This window comes from Oncorhynchus tshawytscha, linkage group LG01 (genome assembly GCF_018296145.1).
Source record: "Oncorhynchus tshawytscha isolate Ot180627B linkage group LG01, Otsh_v2.0, whole genome shotgun sequence".
Lineage (NCBI taxonomy): Eukaryota > Metazoa > Chordata > Actinopteri > Salmoniformes > Salmonidae > Oncorhynchus > Oncorhynchus tshawytscha.
In genome coordinates this window covers 58,282,254-58,307,577 of record NC_056429.1, presented here as the reverse complement: position 1 = coordinate 58,307,577, position 25,324 = coordinate 58,282,254, and the positions used below count along the sequence as shown (strand labels likewise).

Genomic DNA, 25,324 nt, shown 5'->3' with positions numbered 1-25,324 from the left:
TGAAGCAGCGAGCGAGTGAAACATCTCCCTGGAGTCAATTTTCATCCTGATCTTCCAAGGCTATTTCAGCGCCACAACATGATATCAGTTATGGTCGAGGGGTAGAGATCCCCCTCTGCTGGAGACACTTAGTATCACACTGGATTTGCCCCCCCATGTGAGTGAGGGTGAAGGTGAAAGGGGCTTACCTTGGGCAGGCAGGCCAGTGGGGTGGGGGAGAGGGTCAGCTCAACGTCTAGCTCGGGAGCTGGGGTACCCTCCTTACTCTTGACATCCAGGATCAGCTGGGCAAGGAAGTTCTGCTAGAAGCGAGTCCGTTTGCACAGAGCCCCCGCATGGAGAAAAGACCACGTTACACTTCCATGACCAAAAGCGTAGGCCTTCTAAAGCCCAGGCTGTTACTGTATGTTGAGACTATTACTTACCTATCATGTTCATCTCTAGGCCAATTAGGAGAGTTCCTTGGCCCATTGGAAGTGCTCCTTGGCTGGGTTGTTCTCATAGTAGGTCAGAGAGGTGAAGCCACATTCATGGTGGAACTGGATGGACAGTTCTGGAGGGTTCCATCAGAGAACAGAGGCTCACACGTCATTACTGCAGAGAAGATGAGGGGTGTTAAAATTAGAAGATGTCCTTTTTCTATTTCAGTTAAATATATTACTATTTGCATTGATATCATAAATCAGCTCAGCGGTGAAAAAAAATGAAAAAAAGATTACATATTATTTTTCACTTCTTCCAAGTTCTCAAAACATACCATCCCACATCCCATTTAGCACTAAAAGATGGCACATGTACTACTAAAACAAAAGTATTCTACATTACTTTGATCACGGACGTCCCCTGAAGACCATCCAACGGTCAATTAAAGCTCAGTGCACCTACAGACCAATCCCTTGAGGCTGTTGGTCAGCAACATCGTGAGCGAGAGATACCTTGAGGCGACACATTAAAGAGAGAGGTGTTTTGTCCTTGGCTCCACCTCTCCCCGTCTGACATGATTACCAGTTTGGTGTCGTTGAAGGCTGTGCGTGGTGTGGAGATTATTCCTTGCTTCTAATGTGTATAATTCATGGTGCAGTGTACTCTCGCGTTCCCCCATTCAAAATTTATAGAGGCAGCCCAGGCCAGCGCCAAGGAGATTTACTTTGCGCCTTGTCACCTTCATACAAGGAAATTGGCTTCTTGGGCTGTTGTGAAATGTGCAAGGGGAGGGGACAATTTACTTATTTCTTTTACACAGATGACTTGGAGTCAAATATTGATATAATAATGTCCAAAAACAATATTTTGCGATACATAACTATATTGCCCACCCCATTACTAATAGCTCACCATTTCACTTAGCTTCAAAAAGTTATCCTATTTCATGCCTACTGATCACAACCCTGGCAGCAAATGAGTACAGCGTGACGTGCAAGCAACCATATTACATTAGCATGGGCCCACACAGAACAAATGAGCATTTATCTTGACGGGTTTCCAGCTAATCCTTTTTATTAAGTCTTATCTGGGCATTGTTACAATGAACACTGACTGATTAATGAATTCTCAGGAAATATTATGGTAGAGTGAAGAAGAGAAAATGAAAACAGGTCACAAAATAACAGTCGATGCTTGAAATACTTTTATCCCATTCTCTCGGTGTCAACTCAAAACCCAACAGCAATGCTAGGGAAAGAGAAAGGGAGAGGGTGAAATTGGATCGTAAAAATCCCCTTTTCCATCTGCATGCCTTTCACAACCCGGAGCTCAGAGTAGTAAAAGGGATTGTGTGGTCTTTTGCTGGCTGCTCCTCTGGAATACGGATTGGCTGTTTCATAGCCTGCAGAATCTGGTCACCCTTCACACACTGTTAAGCACCCCTCACACACACCCCCACAACAAAAATCAGCAAACCAACATCTCAAGCCTAGCAGAAGTCAACTATAATTAGCAGAACAATCTTAAACTGTGATCTGCTACTAATGACCTGGTGGCAGGACGGTAGGACAAACCAACGCTGGGAAAATAAATGGACTATAAATGAGCTCTCAAACCACCCTGAAAGGAGGGGGGGGGGTCAAGAGGGATCAGAGTTAAGAAAGTGCCCTTTAGTCTCATTTTCACAATTTCTTAAACTTGGAGGAAAAGGGGAAAACTCAATTGTGCACACTAGCTAAACCGAAATCAAAGACTAAAACTCCATTACTGAAGGGATAAACGTAGACGTTCTCAGAAACAAGGCGGAGCAGAGTCCCTTTGCGGAGTTCATTTTTCCAAGGCAATGTACAGAACGGAGGCATTCATTCAGCTCATACCACAGTTGCCAAAGAAAATAATCCTAAAATAACACTTACTGGTAGAAATACAATTTTGTTCATATACAGTGCATTCGGAAAGTATTAAGACCCCTTCGACTTTTTCCACATTGTTACGTTACGGCCTTATTCTAAAATGAATACAATTGTTTCCTAATCAATCTACACACATAATATCCCAAATCGCACAGCAAATTCTACTGAAATACCTTACCCATAAGATTTTGGACCCGTTGCATTGAAACTGGATGCTGAGACCCATCCTGTCTGAGCCTCCAGTATTTATACTGCAACAGTTTGTGTCAGAGGGCTAAGGTATACAGTTGAAGTCAGAAGTTTACATACATTTAGGTTGGAGTCTTTAAAACTTGTTTTTTAACCACTCCACAAATTTCTTGTTAACAAACTATAGTTTTGGCAAGTCGGCTGGGATATCTACTTCGTGCATGACACAAACAATTTTCCCAACAATTGTTCAAAGACAGATTATTTCACTTATAACTCACTGTATCACAATTCCAGTGGGTCAGAAGTTAACATTCACTAAGTTTACTGTGCCTTTAAACAGCTTGGAGAATTCCAGAAATTGATGTCATGGCTTTGTAAGTTCTGATAGACTAATTGACATCATTTGACCGGTAGTGAGTGAATATGTATATAGATTTTATTTTTTGCAACAAGATAAAACAATCCAGTTGTTTGTTCTACATGTTCCCTTGCTTGTTAGCCAAATAGCTACAGCTAACAGTCACAACCTCTGCAGCCAGAATAACAGCAAAGGCGCTGCAGTTTTCTACTGACAATCATTTGGATAAATCCAAAATGAGCGGATACCTGATTCTGCCTGGCATAGCTAGAAAAGTTTACCTTCATCAGGACACGTGACACTGCTCATTACAAGGAGATCACATTGTATATCAAACGCCAGGCTAGAAGCCAGCTAAATAATTTATTGCTAGCGAGCCTGCAAAAATGACAACAGAATTAAAAAATATCTGTTGTTAAAAACAACTGGTCAAACTAGAAAACATGTGGGAAGATTTGACAGCATACCGTCACTTGTGTAATGACTGCAACAGTAGGGACAGGAGAAATGCATGTTCATCACTCACCATGTCAGGTCATCAAATGCTCCCCAAAAAATGTGTCAGCAAAAACAAATAAATGCAAGCTAGTTTTTCTTCATTGGTCCTGCGGTAACAATGTATAACATTTTGGTTTGTGTGATTGTCATTTTAGCTTTCTGTAACTTTGTAGCAAGTAGTATGGTCTGATGGTGTAGGCGCATATCGCAAGGTGTCACAATCTCTTTCCAACTGTCCTGTAATCTGAATTTAATGCCCATTCTAGAATGCGCTTCTAGCCCAATCAGAAACAAGTATTCAACAATTCTTTGTTATAAACATAAACAATAGGTACTGTCATGTCTTCAGTGATTTGTTGCCCACCACTGCAGTGGGAATGAAAGCAAAGTACAGCGCAGCCAATAGAACCACCACAGAGGCCAACAGAGAACTGCACAACAACCAAGCCATGTCATTTCTTCACAGCACCACCACACTGGGGGCTATTGGCCAACAATCTGTCAACAGTGAGAGGTGCAAACCACAGGAGAACAACTGCACATACCTGTGTTTGTGTCACCTGTATTGTCAGGTGTTTTAGTCATGCTCAATCAACCATCACTTTAGAGAACGCAGAGGGCATGGATTTTTCAAAGATGCGGTATGACTATTAGAGAATGTCTCAGCAAACAATCATTTATTTCAATTCACAATATGGCAGTACATAATTCAATTAGTTACAAAAATAAATAACACTTGAGAGAAGCGAGCAAACATTGAGAGATATTGCGTTCAGAACCTAACATCCCCTTCTATGTGTGAACCACAGCAGAGCTGCTCCCGGGATAAATTCCCCAACATTAAAGCAATGTGTTTGGCAGCAGGGCTGGAATCAGCAGCTCTCTCCTGGGTGCAGTGGCCAAGCAGCAGTGACAGGTTGGCCATGACGCCTGGCGACCTTTCAAACTGGAGCAGGTTTCTACCCTAGCTGTATGATGCATAGATCTGGCCGGGCACTGGAGGTGTCAGCACGGCTGCTTGGGTTTTTCAAACAACCCCAACGTTCTGCTGTTTTCCCTCATTGTTTCTGCCGGACCATTGAGCATATATAGACAAAACGCTAGGATGGTGTGGGTGTCTGACATGGAAAACAGACTTTATTGACAGCCAAACCGACAGGATTAAACAGTGTCTGAGTAGTCCATTGCCCTGCTATTCATTACAGGAGGAACCAATGCTGTATTCAGTACCAGTACATCTACTCATCAACCTACACTAACAGCAACTCTAGCCAGCCCACTAATGATCATCAAATCACATGTTATTAGTCAGATGCGCCGAATACAACAGGTGTAGGTAGACCTTACAGTGAAATGTTGACTTACAAGCCCCAAACCAACAATGCAGTTAATAAGAAATAGCACCAGTAGGCCGAGGCAATATGTACATGTAGCTAAAGTTATTAAAGTGACTATGCATAGATGATAACAGAGTAGCAGCGGTGTAAGAGGGGGGCAATGCAAATAGTCTGTGTAGCTATTTGATTAGATGTTCAGGAGTCTTATGGCTTGGGGGGGTAGAAGATGTTTAGAAGCCTCTTGGACCTAGACTTTGCGCTCTGGTACTGCTTGCCATGCGGTAGCAGAGAAAACAGTTTATGACTAGGGTAGCTGGAGTCCGACAATTTCTAGGGCCTTCCTTTGACACCGCCTGGTATAGAAGTCCTGGATGGCAGGAAGCCTGGCCCCAGTGATGTACTAGGCCATACGCACTACCCTCTGTAGTGCCTTGCGTTCGGAAGCTGAGCAGTTGCCATACCAGGCAGTGATGCAACCAGTATACATATAAGGATCTGGGGACCTATGCCAAATCTTTTCAGTGTCCTGAAAGGGAATAGGTTTTGTCGTGCCCTCTTCACGACTGTCTTGGTGTGTTTGGACCATGTTAGTTTGTGGGTGATGTGGACAAGCTCTCAACCTGCTACACTACAGCTCCGTCGATGAGAACGGGGGCGTGCTCAGTCCTCCTTTTCCTGTAGTCCACAATCATCTCATATGTCTTGATCACGTTGAGGGTACAGGGACTATGGTGGTCTGCTGAAAACATGGTGGTATTACAAACTCGAAAATAAAAGAGCCGCATACTCTAGGAGCTCAGATGCAAAGATGTTATTACCAACGTTGACAGCCACACTGTCTTCATCAGGGTATAATCACAAACACTGCTGGATGATTCGTTTATATAGTTTCAAAAGACACAGGTGTCTGTATTTTCCATCCAGTAGGGGCCCAAATAGACGTTGTTCAGGAATATCTTGGGGTGGTAAATCAGAGTGTACCAATTGGTCTCTGAGATTTCTGCCCCGCGAGAATACGACCAAGGGAAGGTCCGAAAATACATTACCGAGACTATCATCGGATTTTAGAATGTGCCAATGTTTGTGAACGATTCCCTTAATTTGTTCAGAACGCTTTGAATAGCAGGTAGTTAGAACACAAGAATGCATCTTTTTTGCGAGACTGACCTTGAAAAAGGTCAAGTCTCATTTTGTTTTGAATTTTCTCAATGGCAATATTAATCTGATCATTTTATTACAAACTCGGACAGGGATAGGTTGAAAATGTCAGTGAAGACACTTGCCAGTTGGTCAGCACATGCTCGTAATACACGTCCTGATAATCCATCTGGCCCTACGGCCTTGTGAATGCTGACCTGTTTAAAAGGTCTTACTCACATCGGCTGTGGAGAGTGTGATCACAGTCATCCAGAACAGCTGGTGCTCTCATGCATGTTTCAGTGTTACTTGCCTCGAAGCGAGCATAGAAGTAGTTCAGCTCGTCTGGTAGGCTCGTGTCACTGGGCAGTTCTTGGCTGTGCTTCCTTTTGTAGTCTAATGGTTTGCAAGGCCTTTCACATCCGACGAGCACTTATTGATGAAGCCAATGACTGATGTGGTGTACTCCTCAATGCCATCAGAAGAATCCCAGAACATAGTCCAGTCTGTGCTAGCAAAACAGTCCTGTAGCTTAGTATCTAATTTATCTGACCACTTTTTATGTTATTGACCGAATCACTGGTGCTTCCTGCTTTAATTTTAGCTTGTAAGCAGGAGTCAGGAGGATAGAATTATGGTCAGATTTGCCAAATGGGAGAGCTTAGTACGCATCTCTGTGTGTGGAGTAAACGTGGACCAGAGTTATATTTCACTCTGGTTGCACATTTTACATTCTGATATAAATTTGGTAAAACCGATTTAAGTTTCCCTGCATTAATGCCCCGCCTCGGGATGAGCGTTTTCCTGTTTGCTTATGGCGGAATACAGCTCATTGAGTGTGGTCTTAATGCCAGCATCGGTCTGTGGTGGCATGTAGACAGCTATGTAAAATACAGATGGAAACCTCTAGGTAGATAGTGTGGTCTACAGCTTATCATGAGATACTCTACCTCAGGCAAGTAAAATCGAGACTTCCTTAGATATTGTGCACCAGTTGTGGTTTACAAATATGTATAGTCCACCACCCCCCCCCCCGTCTTATCAGGCACCGCGGTTCTATCCTGCCAATACAGCTTGCTGGTTATACGCTGTATGTTGATAATGTTGTTGTTCAGCCACGACTCCATGAAGCATAAGATGACAGTTTTTAAATGTCCCGTTGGTAGATTAATCTTCCTCGTAGGTCGTCAATTTTATTTTCCAACAATTGCACATTAGCTAGTAGAATGGAAGGCAGGGGAGATTTATTAGATCGCATGCGAATTGAGAGGGCAGCCAGACCTCCGTCCTCTTTCTCTCCTTCGTCTCTACACACAAATTTGGGCCTGTTCCCGGGAAAGCAGTATGTCCTTCACGTCTGGCTCATAGGAACTCGTAAAAACAAACAAAAAAAAAAAAACTTCTGCCAGTTCGTGGTGAGAAAAATCGCTGTTCGGATGTCCAGAAGTTATTTTCAGTCATAAGAGACGGTAGCAGCCACATTATGTACAAAATAAGTTACAAAAATAAGCTAAACCACCAAAAAAATACAAACAAAAAACAGAATTGTTAGGAACATGTAAAATGTCAGCCATCTTCTTCAGTGTGAATCAGGGTATTGGCTCCATGCGGGAGAGGTGGGGCGTTGCTGCAGTATGCCAACTAACACTGTGGTACCATTCTACCTCTATTAAATATCTCATTCATCCCCCTGCCATGGGCTCTCAAGGGATGTCTCCCATTGTTGAGGAAATTAGGTATTTCACTGTAGTGCTCACTATAGCCATTGAGATGACAGGCTGCCTGGCACCAGTACCAATATTTAGATCCCCCACTCCCACCACCACATGCCCAGGTGCCTCAACCCACACAGAGCCCCTGTAGCAGGCCAAGGTAGGGCAGGGCTGATCCATCCTGCTTACATCCCTCCTAGGGTCTGAGGCAGACTGGAGTTCTACTGGCAGGCTGACTGACTTCATCCTCCAGGTGGGGGAGAGAGACTCCAACGCTGCTAACGTTTCCCTCCTCCACTTTCCCAATTACCTCACTCCCTCCCTCCCATGTCCCCTCGGTATTAGTCATACAGTGCGGGGGTCAGGCTCCTCAGTAGTCAGACACGAGCAGTGAGAAATGCCAAGGTGCCAGCGTCAGATACATGTTGTCATGCTAGTACAGGTTGTTATGCAAAGAAATACAGACAGGGCTCCAGAGTCTGACAATTTGAGTTGGTTGTGCAAGTTTACTTTTTAATTGGTCGCACTGGTGCAAATTCTAGCTTGTCACTTCACTCAAAAAGTTATATTTTGATTCAGTCAAACAACAGCCCAAAGTGCATTAATACCCTGAAGTGTCTGCCCTGCCCCTATGCCCGTTTATTCATGTGCTCCGACTCAAGTATAGGAGAGGGAGAGAAAAATGCTTTCTGATTGTACAACATTTCTAAATGCAATAGCATTGTTTTGAAAACTACTACTGTTGTGACTGTTGTAGGTATTACAATTATTTTCTCTCAATATTGACAGTTTTAGCACCGTTTTAAGTATCTGGAATGGCATTGAGATGTATGGAGCGTGGGAAGCACGTGCATCTGCCATTTGAGGTGATTACATGTACTGTTAGGTTAATCAATTACACAGCTAACTAGCAGTGTATTTTATCCTCCTGAGACCCCCCCCCCAAAAAAAAATTGTGGGTATTTGTGTTTGCTAAACTTTATTTTTAAAGAAATACGTATTTTAATATAAGTGCAAAATTGTCCTCTGTAGTGATCATTAACAAATTAATTACATAGTCCTTAACTATTCCTGATATATTCACACAAGAACATTTGAATATCAAACTCCCAAAAAGTATAATTACACACTTATTTAAAAATATCCGTAAAATCGGCTAATTTTGATGGCAGACGGGGTTGAAGGTCACACCCCTACACATGTGATATCATTGAAATGGATCTCTCAAATGGACAACAGTACTTCGTGCCTTGTACGACCTCAGATGCGGAACAAAAACTGATGTCCCAGGAATATCTCAGGAAGATATTTTAGCGAAATAACCAATGCATTTTGAGTCCACATCTTTAGATAAATTGTTCCCTAATTAATTAGCCGATGGGAAATTCAATTAAAAAACATTATCCCCGGGCAACATTTCTACACAAAAATATTACATTTATATTTCAATAGAGAACAAAGAGGACGGTGTTGGTTCCCCCTTTGCTGATATAACAGCAAGGGCTGGGCTGGGCGATATGGCCTAAAACTCAGATGTTTTCTAACTGATGAGCAATTCACTATACCTTCTATACCTAACTACATATAAAGAAACACTACCGTTCGAGTTTGGGGCCACTTAGAAATGTCCTTGTTTTTGGAAGAAAAGCACATTTTTCATCCATTCAAATAACATAAAATTCATCAGAAATACAGTGTAGACATGGTTAATTTTGTAAATGACTATTGTAGCTGAAAACGGCAGATTTTTTATGGAATATCTACGTAGGCGTACAGTGGCCCATAATCAGCAACCATCACTCCTGTCTTCCAACAGCACGTTGTGTTAGCTTATTCAAGTTCATAATTTTAAAAAGCTAATTGATCATTAGAAAACACTTGTGCAATTATGTTAGCAAAGCCTTAAACTGTTCTCATTAAAGAAGCAATAAAACTGGCCTCTTGAAACTAGTGGGCACCATTTTCATTTTTGGAAAAATAACGTTCCCACGGGCTATTTTTCAGGACCAGATAATAGAATATGCATATAATTGACATCTTAGGATAGAAAACACTCTAAAGTTTCCAAAACCGTAAAAATATTGTCTGTGAGTATAACAGAACTGATATTGCAGGCGAAAGCCTGAGAAAAATCCAATCAGGAAGTGACTCTTATTTAGAAACCTCTGTGTTCCTATGCGTCCCTATTGAGCAGTGAAAGGGATATCAACCAGATTCCTTTTTCTATGGCTTCCCTAATGTGTCTAGTGTCACAGGCTTTTATTTGGAAAAATGAGCGTGAGCAACAACATTGCGTAAGTGGTCAGCTGGTGGCTCTAAGTGATTTGTGCGTAATAGACAAATGCAGCCATTGTTTCTCTCGCTCCTACTAAGAAGCCAACTGACCCGGTTGATATATTATCAAATAGATATTTGAAAGACACCTTGAGGATTGATTATAAAAAAAACGTTTTCCATGTTTCTGTCGATATTATGGACCTAATTTGGAATCTTTTTCGGAGTTGTCGTGACCGCAATTTCCGGTCGATTTCTCAGCCAAACATGAAGAACAAACGGAGCTATTTCGGCTACAAAAATAATCTTTATGGAAAAAAGGAACATTTGCTATCTAACTGGGAGTCTCGTGAGTGAAAACATCCGAAGCTCATCAAAAGGTAAACTATTTAATTTGATTGCTTTTCTGATTTTCGTGACCAAGCTGCCTGCTGCTAGCTAGGCATAATGCTATGCTAGGCTATCGATAAACTTACACAAATGCTTGTCTTGCTTTGGCTGTAAAGCATAATTTCAAAATCTGAGATGACAGGGTGATTAACAAAGGGCTAAGCTGTGTTTCAATATATTTCACTTGTGATTTCATGAATATTCATGAATGAATATTTTCTAGTAATATTTTTTGTCCGTTACGTTATGCTAATTAGTGTCAGTTGATGACAATTCTCCCGGATCCGGGATGGGTAGTTCCAAGAGGTTTTAAGACTAGTTGAGTATCTGGAGCATCAGCATTTGTGAGTTTCATTACAGGCTCAAAATGGCCAGAAACAAAGAACTTTCTTCTGAAACTCATCAGTCTATTCTTGTTCTGAGAAATGAAGGCTATTCCATGCAAGAAATTGCCAAGAAACTGAAGATCTCGTACAACGCTGCATACTACTCCCTACCCAGAACAGAGCAAACTGGCTCTAATCAGAATAGAATGAGTGGGAGGCCCCAGTGCACAACTGAGCAAGAGGACAGCTACATTAGTGTCTAGTTTGAGAAACAGACGCCTCACAAGTACTCAACTGGCAGCTTCATCAAATAGTACCTTGACCAGGTACTATTGACCAGCATTTGTCATTCACCCACATGCAGTCTTACGTCATCACGTCATTTCCGGTCACAACTTGCAGACTTGTTTTCGAGTTGCTGTGCGTTTTGTTGCCAACCTATTTTGCTACCTGACAACTTTACGTTTTTTACTTTTTAATTACCGTTATATATATATTTTTTTCCCTCAACTTTTTCACTCCGGACGCTTTATCTGGACACGATTCGTCAGGACCTCCAACAGCCGAAGCTAAGTAGTAACATTAGCATGATGCCTTCTAATTGCAGTCGCTGTACTCGCCTTACGGCGAGGATAGCTGTGCTACAAGCTCAGCTTCAGACGCAATCGTTAGGCAAGGGTAATTTCAGTGTAGGAAAGGATGAAACAGCGTCTGTGCCACCAGTAAGTACAGATAGTAGTATAAATCCCCTGGCACAGTCCCCGCAGCCGGACAACTTTCTCACGGTTTCTGGAAGGAAATGCTGTAGGAACGCTCAACCAGTTTCGCTCATTTGGCCGACAGAATCTTTCAACCGGTTTTCCCCATTAAGCAGCGAGTCGGAGTCAGAGGCCGAGTCTTCTCTGGTCTCTACTCCTCTCGTTACGGGGTCTAAGACGCCGAAGCTTCCCACCATTAGCTCTGACAAATTGAAAACTCTAGTCATTGGCGACTCCATTACCCGCAGTATTAGACTTAAAACAAATCATCCAGCGATCATACACTGTTTACCAGGGGGCAGGGCTACCGACGTTAAGCCTAATCTGAAGATGGTGCTGGCTAAAGCTAAAACTGGCGAGTGTAGAGAGTATAGAGATATTGTTATCCACGTCGGCACCAACGATGTTAAGATGAAACAGTCAGAGATCACCAAGCGCAACATAGCTTCTGCGTGTAAATCAGCTAGAAAGATGTGTCGGCATCGAGTAATTGTCTCTGGCCCCCTCCCAGTTAGGGGGAGTGATGAGCTCTACAACAGAGTCTCACAACTCAATCGCTGGTTGAAAACTGTTTTCTGCCCCTCCCAAAAGTTAGAATTTGTAGATAATTGGCCCTCTTTCTGGGACTCACCCACAAACAGGACCAAGCCTTACCTGCTGAGGAGTGACGGACTCCATCCTAGCTGGAGGGGTGCTTTCATCTTATCTACCAACATAGACAGGGCTCTAACTCCTCTAGCTCCACAATGAAATAGGGTGCAGGCCAGGCAGCAGGCTGTTAGCCAGCCTGCCAGCATAGTGGAGTCTGCCACTACCACAGTCAGTGTAGTCAGCTCAGCTATCACCATTGAGACCGTGTCTGTGCCTCGACCTAGGTTGGGCAAAACTAAACATGGCGGTGTTCGCCTTAGCAATCTCACTAGGATAAAGACCACCTCCATTCCTGTCATTATTGAAAGAGATCATGATACCTCACATCTCAAAATAGGGCTACTTAATGTTAGATCCCTTACTTCAAAGGCAATTATAGTCAATGAACTAATCACTGACCATAATCTTGATGTGATTGGCCTGACTGAAACATGGCTTAAGCCTGATGAATTTACTGTGTTAAATGAGGCCTCACCTCCTGGCTACACTAGTGAACATATCCCCGTGCATCCCGCAAAGGCGGAGGTGTTGCTAACATTTACGATAGCAAATTTCAATTTACAAAAAAAAAAAATGACGTTTTCGTCTTTTGAGCTTCTAGTCATGAAATCTATGCAGCCTACTCAATCACTTTTTATAGCTACTGTTTACAGGCCTCCTGGGCCATATACAGCGTTCCTCACTGAGTTCCCTGAATTCCTATCGGACCTTGTAGTCATAGCAGATAATATTCTAATCTTTGGTGACTTTAATATTCACATGGAAAAGTCCACAGACCCACTCCAAAAGGCTTTCGGAGCCATCATTAACTCAGTGGGTTTTGTCCAACATGTCTCTGGACCCACTCACTGTCACAGTCATACGCTGGACCTAGTTTTGTCCCATGGAATAAATGTTGTGGATCTTAATGTTTTTCCTCATAATCCTGGACTATCGGACCACTATTTTATTACGTTTGCAATTGCAACAAATAATCTGCTCAGACCCCAACCAAGGAACATCAAAAGTCGTGCTATAAATTCACAGACAACACAAAGATTCCCTGATGTCCTTCCAGATTACCTCTGTCTACCCAAGGACGCCAGAGGACAAAAATCAGTTAACCACCTAACTGAGGAACTCAATTTAACCTTGCGCAATACCCTAGATGCAGTTGCACTCCTAAAAACTAAAAACATTTCTCATAAGAAACTAGCTCCCTGGTACACAGAAAATACCCGAGCTCTGAAGCAAGCTTCCAGAAAATTGGAACGGAAATGGCGCCACACCAAACTGGAAGTCTTCCGACTAGCTTGGAAAGACAGTACCGTGCAGTACCGTAGAGCCCTTACTGCTGCTCGATCATCCTATTTTTCTAACTTAATTGAGGAAAATAAGAACAATCCGAAATTCCTTTTTGATACTGTCGCAAAGCTAACTAAAAAGCAGCATTCCCCAAGAGAGGATGACTTTCACTTTAGCAGTGATAAATTCATGAACTTCTTTGAGGAAAAGATTATGATTATTAGAAAGCAAATTACAGACTCCTCTTTAAATCTGCGTATTCCTTCAAAGCTCAGTTGTCCTGAGTCTGCACAACTCTCCCAGGACCTAGGATCAAGAGATGCTCAAGTGTTTTAGTACTATATCTCTTGACACAATGATGAAAATAATCATGGCCTCTAAACCTTCAAGCTGCATACTGGACCCTATTCCAACTAAACTACTGAAAGAGCTGCTTCCTGTGCTTGGCCCTCCTATGTTGAACATAATAAACGGCTCTCTATCCACCGGATGTGTACCAAACTCACTAAAAGTGGCAGTAATAAAGCCTCTCTTGAAAAAGCCAAACCTTGACCCAGAAAATATAAAAAAACTATAGGCCTATATCGAATCTTCCATTCCTCTCAAAATTTTTAGAAAAGGCTGTTGCGCAGCAACTTACTGCCTTCCTGAAGACAAACGATGTATACGAAATGCTTCAGTCTGGTTTTAGACCCCATCATAGCACTGAGACGGCACTTGTGAAGGTGGTAAATGACATTTTAATGGCATCGGACCGAGGCTCTGCATCTGTCCTCGTGCTCCTAGACCTTAGTGCTGCTTTTGATACCATCGATCACCACATTCTTTTGGAGAGATTGGAAACCCAAATTGGTCTACACGGAGAAGTTCTGGTTTAGATCTTGGTTTAGATCTTATCTGTCGGAAAGATATCAGTTTGTCTCTGTGAATGGTTTGTCCTCTGACAAATCAACTGTAAATTTCGGTGTTCCTCAAGGTTCCGTTTTGGGACCACTATTGTTTTCACTATATATTTTACCTCTTGGGGATGTTATTCGAAAACATAATGTTAACTTTCACTGCTATGCGGATGACACACAGCTGTACATTTCAATGAGACATGGTGAAGCCCCAAAATTGCCCTTGCTAGAAGCATGTGTTTCAGACATAAGGAAGTGGATGGCTGCAAACTTTCTACTTTTAAACTCGGAAAAAACAGAGATGCTTGTTCTAGGTCCCAAGAAACAAAGAGATCTTCTGTTGAATCTGACAATTAATCTTAATGGTTGTACAGTCGTCTCAAATAAAACTGTGAAGGACCTCGGCGTTACTCTGGACCCTGATCTCTCTTTTGAAGAACATATCAAGACCATTTCAAGGACAGCTTTTTTCCATCTACGTAACATTGCAAAAATCAGAAACTTTCTGTCCAAAAATGTGGAAAAATTAATCCATGCTTTTGTCACTTCTAGGTTAGACTACTGCAATGCTCTACTTTCCGGCTACCCGGATAAAGCACTAAATAAACTTCAGTTGGTGCTAAATACGGCTGCTAGAATCCTGACTAGAACCAAAAAAATGTATCATATTACTCCAGTGCTAGCCTCTCTACACTGGCTTCCTGTCAAAGCAAGGGCTGATTTCAAGGTTTTACTGCTAACCTACAAAGCATTACATGGGCTTGCTCCTACCTATCTCTCTGATTTGGTCCTGCCGTACATACCTACACGTACGCTACGGTCACAAGACGCAGGCCTCCTAATTGTCCCTAGAATTTCTAAGCAAACAGCTGGAGTCAGGGCTTTCTCCTATAGAGCTCCATTTTTATGGAATGGTCTGCCTACCCATGTCAGAGACGCGAACTCGGTCTCAACCTTTAAGTCCTTACTGAAGACTTATCTCTTCAGTGGGTCATATGATTGAGTGTAGTCTGGCCCAGGAGTGGGAAGGTGAACGGAAAGGCTCTGGAGCAACGAACCGCCCTTGCTGTCTCTGCCTGGCCGGTTCCCCTCTTCCCACTGGGATTCTCTGCCTCTAACCCTATTACAGGGGCTGAGTCACTGGCTTACTGGGGCTCTCTCATGCCGTCCCTGGAAGGGGTGCGTCACCTGAGTGGGTTGATTCACTGATGTGGTCATCCTGTCTGGGTTGGCGCCCCCCTTGGGTTGTGCCATGGCGGAGATCTTTGTGGGCTATACTCAGCCTTGTCTCAGGATGGTAAGTTGGTGGTTGAAGATATCCCTCTAGTGGTGTGGGGGCTGTGCTTTGGCAAAGTGGGTGGGGTTATATCCTTCCTGTTTGGCCCTGTCTGGGGTGTCCTCGGATGGGGCCACAGTGTCTCCTGACCCCTCCTGTCTCAGCCTCCAGTATTTATGCTGCAGTAGTTAATGTGTCGGGGGGCTAGGGTCAGTTTGTTATATCTGGAGTACCTCTCCTGTCCTATTCGGTGTCCTATGTGAATCTAAGTGTGCGTTCTCTAATTCTCTCTTTCTCTCTCTCTCTCTCTCTCGGAGGACCTGAGCCCTAGGACCATGCCCCAGGACCACCTGACATGATGACTCCTTGCTGTCCCCAGTCCACCTGACCGTGCTGCTGCTCCAGTTTCAACTGTTCTGCCTTATTATTATTATACGACCATGCTGGTCATTTATGAACATTTGAACATCTTGGCCATGTTCTGTTATAATCTCCACCCGGCACAGCCAGAAGAGGACTGGCCACCCCACATAGCCTGGTTCCTCTCTAGGTTTCTTCCTAGGTTTTGGCCTTTCTAGGGAGTTTTTCCTAGCCACCGTGCTTCTACACCTGCATTGCTTGCTGTTTGGGGTTTTAGGCTGGGTTTCTGTACAGCACTTTGAGATATCAGCTGATGTACGAAGGGCTATATCAATAAATTTGATTTGATTTTGATTTGATTTACCCGCAAAACACCAGTTTCAACATCAACAGTGAAGAGGTTACTCCAGGATGCTGGCCTTCTAGGCTGCATCCATTTTCTTTCAAAACAAGGACATTTCTAAGTGACCCCAAGCTTCTGAACGGTAGTGTATATCTTTATCTTTTAAACGTTCTCTAAATAATCTTTGTTGTACAATTAACGGTCAAATACACTGCATTTAAAGCGGTCAACAATAATCAAAATTAAGTCAGAGCTTATGAAATTACACATATTCCTCCCACAACCATAAGAGCCACTAATAATTTATCAAAATAGTTGTGCATTCTTACTTTTTTTAAATAATCCCTGATTGTCAGGCCTTTCAATACAAATGTCCTTTTTGTTACAAATTTAACCAGAACCATGCATAATGCACATTCACTAATACTGCAGCAGGCATTATAGAAAATGAACAAACAATCTCAAGCACACGCCCACGTGCTAGTGAGTAACCAGCTAATTAATTAAAATTATGCACACACACACACACACACACATAAACACACAGTTGAAGTCAGAAGTTTACATACACTTGGAGGTTGGATACACATACAGTGTATACAGCATACAGTTTACATACACATACAGGTTGGAGTTATTAGTATCACCAGTATCTCTACTTGCACATCTAATCACTACAGTGTTTAATTGCTATATCGTAATTACCTCGCTAGTATGGCCTATTTTATTGCCTTACCTCCCTTATTTTACCTCATTTGCACACACTGTATATACACGCTTCTTTTTTCCCTTCTAATGTATGTTTGTTTATTCCATGGGTAACTCTGTTGTTGTATGTGTTTAACTGCTTTGCTTTATCTTGGCCAGGTCGTAGTTACAAATGAGAACTTGTTCTCAAAGAGCCTACCTGGTTAAATAAAGGTTAAATTAAAAAAAATTTAACTTGCTTTTCAGCCACTCCATAAAAAAAACTATAGTTGTTTAGGACATGTACTTTGAGCATGACAAGTAATGTTTCCAACAATTGTTTACAGACAGATTATTTCATGGCTTTAGAAGCTTCTGGTAGGCTAATTGAAGTAATTTGAGTAAATTGGAGGTGTACCTGTGGATGTATTTCAAGGCCTACCTTCAAACTCAGTGCCTCTTTGCTTGACATCATGGAAAATCAAAAGAAATCAGCCAAGATCTGAAAAAAATTAATTGTACACCTACACAAGTCTGGTTCATCCTTGGGAGCAAATTCCAAACGCCTGAATGTACCACGTTCAAACAATAGTACGCAAGTTTACAAACAATAGTACACTAGTATAAACACCATGGGACCACGCAGCCGTCATACAGCTCAGGAAGGAGACGCATTCTGTCTCCTAGAGATAAACGTACTTTGGTGCGAAAAGTGAAAATAAAAACCAGAACAGCAGCAAAGGACCTTGTGAAGATGCTGGAGGAAACAGGTACAAAAGTATCTATATCCACAGTAAAAGGAGTCTTATGTTGACATAACCTGAAAGGCCGCTCCGCAAGGAAGAAGCCACTGCTCCAAAACCTCCATAAAAAAAGCCAGACTACGGTTTGCAACTGCACATGGGGACAAAGATCGTACTTTTTGGAGAAATGTCCTCTGGTCTGATGAAACAAAAATAGAACTGTTTGGCCATAATGACCATCGTTATGTTTGGAGGAAAAAGGGGGAGGCTTGCAAGCCGAAGAACACCATCCCAACCGTGAAGCACGGGGGTGGCAGCATCATGTTGTGGGGTGCTTTGTTGCAGGAGGGACTGGTGCACTTCACAAAATAGATGGCGCCATGAGGAAGGAAAATTATGTGAATATATTGAAGCAACATCTCAAGACATCAGTCAGGAAGTTAAAGCTTGGGTCGCAAATGGGTCGTCCAAATGGACAATAACCCCAAGCATACTTCCAAAGTCGTGGCAAAATGGCTTAAGGACAACAAAGTCAAGGTATTGGAGTGGCCATCACAAAGCTCTGACCTCAAGCCCATGGAAAATTTGTTGGTAGAACTGAACAAGCGTGTGCGAGCAATGAGGCCTACAAACCTGACTCAGTCACACCAGCTCTGTCAGGAGGAATGGGCCAAAATACACCCAACTTATTGTGGGAAGCTTGTGGAAGACTACCCAAAACATTTGACCCAAGTTTAAATTGTTTAAGGCAATGCTAACAAATACTAATTGAGTGTAAGCAAACTTCTGACCCACTGGGAATGTGATGAAAGAAATTAAAGCAGGAATATATAATTCTCTACTATTATTCTGACATTTCACATTCTTAAAATAAAGTGATCCTAACTGACCTAAAACAGGGAATTTTTACTAGGATTAAATGTCATGAATTGTGAAAAACTGAGTTTAAATGTATTTGGGTAAGCTGTATGTAAAACTTCCGACTTCAAATGTACCTGGAGAATTTCTCCTGTGTGTGTGTGTGTGTATATATATATATATATATATATATATATATTATATAGTTGTGTCTTTGACATCATTACATTTTATACTTATTTTATCAAATCAATTCTCTAATTATTATTACGTGATTAAACTAATCATGTAAATGTAATTAACTAGGAAGTCGGGGCACCAAGGAAAATATTTAATTTCTGATCAATTAGTCTTCTAATTAAATAATTATTCTTTACCTCACATTAGTCTCATTCCAAACGTCGTAAAACGTTGGTTATCTGCACGAACCCAGCCTTTACTATGAGACATCCATACACCAATTGTCTTAATCATTTATTTACTAACTAACTACAGAAATGCATAAACAAACAATAGATATAGTTACAAGGAAATGATAGGGGAGGTTCCCTAGTGGGCGAAGCCGATATGACGGCTTGGCGGACAAAGGGAAGTGGGTGTGGACTGAGAAGGGCGGGAAAGACAAAAATGAGTCACTACACAGTTGATAATTATATTAATTGAAATGCTAATCCTTTGCACATGAACGCTCACTCGTTCGGGAATAATTGCAATTAATATATATTTACGCTCAGTATGTCGTTGTGATCTCTGTTGGAATAGTCCGTCTTTCTGTTGGAAAGTTCATCCAAGCGTCTCACTGCTTCCCTGGAGTATTTCGTAGTTAGAATGGATACTTCAGAGTACCAAATCAAAGTGTATTTGTCACGTGTGCCAAATACAACAGGTGTAGATCTTACAGTGAAATGCTTACTTACAGGCTCTAACCAATAGTGGGGAGAAAAAAAGTGTGTGTGTGTGTGTAGGTAAGTAAAGAAATAAAACCGTAAAAAGACATTTGAAAATAAGAGTAGCAAGGCTATATACAGACACCGGTTAGTCAGGCTTATTGAGGTAGTATGGTTAAAGTGACTATGTATATATGATGAACAGAGTAGCGTAAAAAGAGGGGTTGGCGGGTGGTGGGACACAATGCAGATAGCCCGGTTAGCCAATGTGCGGGAGCACTGTTGGGGAATAATCAGAATTAGGTGGTAACATAGGTAAGATGTTTTATATTCATCATATGTTTGTAAGTTACTTCTCATCAGAATGTTATTTTTGTATAATACTGTGGCGGGGTTGTAGTATCTGTTCTATGTCAGGACTAAGTTGCTTGGGCCGCAGAGAGGGGAGAGGTCAAGGTGTCATCATGTGTAAACATATCTTTTGCTCCACTGTGTCTGTGTGCCAGTCTCTCCCTACTTTTCCCATCGGGGAGAGGAGGATGGCAGTGTCTTGAATCATTCTATGCTCCCTCTTTTGTTGCCCCTATCTTAACCTATAGCCTCACTCTCCTCTCCGTGAGCTTGTCCAGGATTGGTTGTATCTAAATGACAATTTGATATATATCATAGGGTGGGGGTAATGTCTTGGTACCATTTTGTACCAAGGACAAAATAAGAGCTTTGTTTAGGAGACCAAACTGAAGGATAATTTATAGCCAACTCTGTCTGGCTAGGGGATATTCCTCTGAAGTAAAGTCTTTTCTTTGTGTAAGTTCCTAAGACCTGTGGTTTGTCATGTTGTCTAGGGGGGTGGACCTTTGCTATAAAGGATCCCATTTGCCATTATGTTGGGACTCTCAACTTTTCATTAGAGATACTGAACTGTTGAAAGTCAAAATGCTATTGCAAAAGCTTAATTATTATTAAAGGTGAAGATTAAGCATAACTCTGACTGGTGTGTGGTTTGCTCTCATGATTTGGTAAATAGAGGAAATGTCCACGACAGCACTGGTTGGTCGGGCCAATTGAGATAGTATGTACATGAATGTATAGTTAAAGTGACTATGCATATAAGATAAACAGAGAGTAGCAGCAGTGTAAAAGAGGGGTTGGGGGGGTGGGGGGGCACGCAATGCAAATTGTCCGGGTAACCATTTGGTTACCTGTTCAGTAGTCTTATGGCTTGGGGGTAAAAACTGTTGAGAAGCCTTTTTGTCATAGACTTGGCACTCTGGTACCGCTTGCCATGCGGTAGTAGAGAGAACAGTCTATGACTGGGGTGGCTGGGGTCTTTGACAATTTTCAGGGCCTTCCTCTGACACCGCCTGGTGTAGAGGTCCTGGATGGCAGGCAGCTTTGCCCCAGTGATGTACTGGGCCATACGCACTACCCTCTGAAGTGCCTTGCGGTCGGAGGCCGAGCAATTGCCGTACCAGGCATTCAGAAATGTTCTTATAGAATAGATGCGAGGACCGACAACCGCCGAAACATCTCAGGTTCACATAATTCCTAGCTTCAGACTAGCAATTAGTATCAAAGATTTGCTCTTATTCTGTCGGGATCCATAGTCTCAGAGTTGAATCATTTTCACCCGTGTAGCCAATGCTCCACGTGGTATGGTTAGGAATTCAACAACCATTATAACCTTAGCTTATACTGAAGTTTTTGTGGTCTCTACTCAACCTTCGCCCACTCAGCTGACCGAGGTAGGCGTGGTCTCAAGAGGATTTCTTCAGGTGGGGTTTTTATTCCTAATAGTAGAAAAGGGCTGTCCCATGAGCCAGATCATGTCGGTGCTCATGGAGGCGTGCCAATTACTAAAAAGGGAATACAATTCTCTGACATTAACAGTTTAAAATCACATTACATAATTTCACAAATAGTTTCATCTTTACTCATTCATTTTATACAATAATTAGATGCAAACCTCATAACACAGGCTCCTGTATAAACAGAGTTATTGTAATGTGGCTGTATTGCCTCTCATGAGGTCACAAACATGAAACAAAACTGACCAGGTCGTAGCTGTCGTTTCCACCGACCGTTCTCACATTCTCCAAAACAAGGATATTGAATTTACGACCTGGGATAATAGAACCTGGGTGTTGGAGGGAGAGGGGGAAGCCACTCATAATACCCAAAGAGGGCCACGTCATGACTAATATATATCACACACACACACACACACACACACACACACACACACACTTCAAGTTTAGACAATTTAGATCTAGGTATAATTTCACAAGCTCCGAATTCAGCTAACACAAAGCAGTTGAATTGTTATGAACACAACCTTCTGTTCATCTCCAACTGTTTGAACAGCATGCTAGCCTGTCCACTTTGTTCAGATGTTGAAATCAAGTTGCCTACCTTATTTCTCAATGAAAACAAGTTGCCAATTCCTTATATAATTAATTTAAAACTGCATTGTTGGTTAAGGGCTAGTAAGTAAGCATTTCACTGTAAGGCCAGAACACCTGTTGTATTTGGCGCATGTGAAAAATACAATTTTCTTTGAAACTTGAATTGTTTCATGCTTATTGCACATTTACAAAAACAGTCATTCATCCAAACAGCTAGCATAAATCTCTATTTGACTAAAATGCTGCTAGCAATACGTGGTACCGTAATGCGTGCGCAACAAACTGAGCATTAATATTTCAGAATGAATGTTCATGAGTACAATCGTGGCAAAAAGTTTTCCAAAGGACACAAATTAGAGGTCGACCGATTATGATTTTTCAACATCGATACCGATATCGATTATTGGAGGACCAAAGAAAGCAGATACCGATTAAAATCGGCCGATTTTTATTCATTTGTAATAATGACAATTACAATACTGAATGAACACTTATTTTAACTTAATATAATAGATCAATAAAATCAATTTAGCCTCAAATAAATAATGAAACATGTTCAATTTGGTTTAAATAATGCAAAAACAAAGTGTTGGAGAAGTAAAAGTGCAATATGTGCTATGAAAGAATGCTAACGTTTAAGTTCATTGCTCAGAAAATGAGAAGATATGAAAGCTGGTGGTTCCTTTAAACATGAGTCTTCAATATTCCCAGGTAAGAAGTTTTAGGTTGTAGTTATTATAGGACTATTTCTCTATACCATTTTAATTTCATTAAACTTTGACTACTGGATGTTCTTATAGGCACTTTAGTATTGCCAGTGTAACAGTATAGCTTCCATCCCTCTCCTCGCTCCTACCTGGGCTCGAACCAGGAACACATCGACAACAGCCACCATCGAAGCATCGTTACCCATCACTTCACAAAAGCCGCGGCCCAGCACGAAAGTGCTGTTTGAATGAATGCTTACGAGCCTGCTGGTGCCTACCATCGCTCAGTCAAATCATAGACTTAATTATAAACACAGAAATACAAGACGTTTATTCTTTCAGTGAAATACGGAACCGTTACGTATTTCATCTAACGGGTGGCATCCATAAGTCTAAATATTGCTGTTACATTGCACAACCTTCAACGTTATGTCTTAATTACGTAAAATTCTGGCAAATTAGGTAGCCCAAACGGTTGCATATACACTGACTCTGCGTGCAATGAACGCAAGAGAAGTGACACAATTTCACCTGGTTAATATTGCCTGCTAAACTGGATTTCTTTTAGCTAAATATGCAGGTTTAAAAATATATACTTCTGTGTATTGATTTTAAGAAAGGCATTGATGTTTATGGTTAAGTACACATTGGAGCAAGGACCATCGTTTTTCGCGAATACGCACCACATCGTTATATGCAACGCAGGACACGCTAGATAAACTAGTAATATCAACAACCATGTGTAGTTAACTAGTGTTTATGATTGATTGATTTTTATAAGTTAAGTTTAATGCTAGCTAGCAACTTACCTTGGCTTACTGCATTCGCGTAACAGGCAGGCTCCTCGTAGAGTGCAATGAGAGGCAGGTGGTTAGAGCGTTGGACTAGTTAACTGTAAGGTTGCAAGATACCCGAGCTGACAAGGTAAAAAAAAATCTGTCGTTCTGCCCCTGAACAAAGCAGTTAACCCACCGTTCCTAGGCCGTCATTTAAAATAAGAATGCGTTCTTTACTGACTTGCCTAGTTAAAAAGATTAAAGGCGTAAAAAATAAATATATTAAAAAATATGTATTTAAAAAAAAAAAATTTTTTTAAATCAGCCAAATCGGTGTCCAAAAATAACAATTTCCGATGGTTATGAAAACTTTTAAAAATCGGCCATTCCCATTAATCGGTCGACCTATAACACAACAAATATTAATTTACATATTTGTTTGCTGCTTCAGTGTCTTTAGATATTTTTGTCAGTACTGTGGTGTGGCCAGTATGGAATACTGAAGTATAAATACAAGCATTTCATAAGTGTCAAAGGCTTTTATTGACAATTACATTAAGTTGATGCAAAGAGTCCCCAAATTAATGTAATTGGTTCGATATTTTATTATTTATTTATTTTCACCCCCTTTTTCTCCCCAATATCGTGGTATCCAATTGTTAGTAGTTACTGTCTTGTCTCATCGCTGCAACTTCCGTACGGACTCGGGAGAGGCGAAGGTCGAGAGCCATTCTTCCTCCGAAACACAACCCAACCAAGCCGCACTGCTTCTGAACACAGTGCACATCCAACCCGGAAGCCAGCCGCACCAATGTGTCAGAGGAAACACCATACACCTCGCAATCTGGTCCGCGTGCATGGGCCTCCCGGTCGCGGCCGGCTGTGACAGAGCCTGGGCTTGAACCCAGAGTCTCTGGTGGCATAGCTGGTGGCATAGCTAGACCTTAGACCACCAAATAGCATGCCTTAGACCACTGCGCCACCCGGGAGGCCCTTGTTTTGATATTTTAACCTGCGTGTCGTGATCGCGTTTGGTGTCGGGGGACAAAATAAATTTATGCACAATGGCCGGTTTGGATTCCATGTAACAGTGCAGAAACTTCAGGAACCAACTTGTTGGAAAGATGGCATCCTATGACAGTGCCATGTTGAAAGTCACTGAGCTCTTCAGTAAGGACATTATATTGCCAATGTTTGTCTATGGAGAATTCATGGCCGTGTGCTCGATTTTATACACCTGTCAGCAACGGGTGTGGCTGAAATAGCCAAATCCACTCATTTGAAGGGGTGTCCACATACTTTGTATATATAGTGTAGCAACAGTACAGACGAATGATAACGACGAAACTGCCGTTTCTACTTGTAAAATCACACAATGCAACTTGACTTGAGCAAATCAGAACCGAGTAGAAAGGAAAAACACCAGCAGCCTTCCTGTTGTAAGGGCCTTGGCTGGCAAATTCTCCCAGTCAAACTGTTTCCTTCTGATTCCTAACTGGGCTGGGTTTCAGTGGGGAGAACAAAAACGTTAGCAGTTTGAGGAAGGGATGTCATCTTGAAGTTGTTGCCTAGTTAAATAAAAGTAAAGAAATTTAGAGCAGAGGATGTGTCAATGCTGACATGAGCCCTGTTGCTGTGAAATATTTTTCTATTTCTGTGGCCCAGCAAGTCATACTCCAAATCTCCCTAAACTGATTAAGAGCAGTGAGAGAAATAATATATTGCTCATATATTGGGGCCTGAATCTAATGGAGCATACATGCTGATGGGGAAATAACAGAATGGCAGACTCAGTATAAAAGTTTTATATCTCAGCTCGGTGGGTGCTTCCAGTCTCAACCAATGAGAAATGTCAACATTATGGCTCGAACTGACCGATCTCACTACCGTGACTGTAAAATGTTAACATTCTCTAGAATGTCTTAAGTTTGTGTCAGTCATCAATATCATGATAATGCAGGTAATCAGTCATATCACAACTACATAATCATCTAGATAAAACGGGATTAAAATTGCTACTCAAGTAAAGAGTTTGATGCATTACAGCACTGTGTCAATGGACAAAAGGCTTACAGCCTGGTAAAGGTAACACACTGCTTGTTATACATCATTTGGGTTTTATCTGATGGG

The 25,324-nt window shown here is 41.8% G+C and overlaps 1 pseudogene; it reads right to left on the bottom strand.

Annotated features, from left to right (window-relative positions):
* The window catches only part of LOC112260770, a 144,108-nt pseudogene that overhangs the window by 104,155 nt on the left and 14,629 nt on the right, over positions 1–25,324 (bottom strand).